Here is a 1,023-nt window from a genome sequence, read left to right as displayed (position 1 = left end):
TTCAATGGAAATCCCAGGGCTGATCTCCTTCAGAATGGACTGGTTGGATCTCCCACACTCCAGTAAAGTAATGCTCAAAATTCCCCAAGCCAGGCTTCAGCAATACATGAACGGTGAACTTTCAGATGTTCAAGCTGGTTTTAGAAAAGGCAGAGGAACCACAAATCAAACTGCCAACATCCGCTGGAAAAAGGAAGAGAGTTCAGGAAAATATCTATTTCTGCTTTATTGACTATGCCAAAGCCTTTGACTGTGTGGATCACAATAAACTGTGGAAAATTCTGAAAGAGGTGGGAATACCAGACCACCTGACCTGCCTCTTGAGAAACCTATATGCAGGTCAGGAAGCAACAGTTAGAACTGGACCTGGAAGAGCAGACTGGTTCCAAATAGGAAAAGGAGTACGTCAAGGCTGTATATTGTCACCCGGCTTATTTAAATTATATGCAGAATACATCATGAGAAAGCCTGGGCTGGAAGAAGCACAAGCTGGAATAAGGTTGCTGGGGGAAAGATCAATAATCTCAGATATGCAGATGACACCACCCTTATGGCAGAAAGTGAATAGGAAATAAAAAGCCTTTTGATGAAAGTGAAGGAGGAGAGTGAAAAAGTTGGCTTAAAACTCAACATTCAGAAAACTAAGATCATGGCTTCTGGTCCCATCACTTCATGGGAAATAGATGGGGAAACAGTGGAAACAGTGGCAGACTTTATTTTTGGGGGGCTCCAAAATCACTGCAGATGGTGATTGCAGCCATGAAATTAAAAGACACTTAGTCCTTGAAAGGAAAGTTATGACCAACCTAGATAGCATACTGAAAAGCAGAAACATTACTTTGCCAACAAAGGTCCGTCTAGTCAAGGATATAGTTTTTCCAGTGGTCATGTATGCATGTGAGAGTTGGACTGTGAAGAAAGCTAAGTGCCAAAGAATTGATGCTTTTGAACTGTGGCATTGGAGAAGACTCTTGAGAGTCCCTTGGACTGCAAGGAGATCCAACCAGTCCATTCTAAAGGAGA

Source organism: Bison bison, unplaced genomic scaffold (assembly GCF_000754665.1).
Source record: "Bison bison bison isolate TAMUID 2011002044 unplaced genomic scaffold, Bison_UMD1.0 scf7180017864357, whole genome shotgun sequence".
NCBI classification, from domain to species: Eukaryota; Metazoa; Chordata; class Mammalia; order Artiodactyla; family Bovidae; genus Bison; species Bison bison.
Note: the sequence above shows the minus strand (reverse complement) of the source record.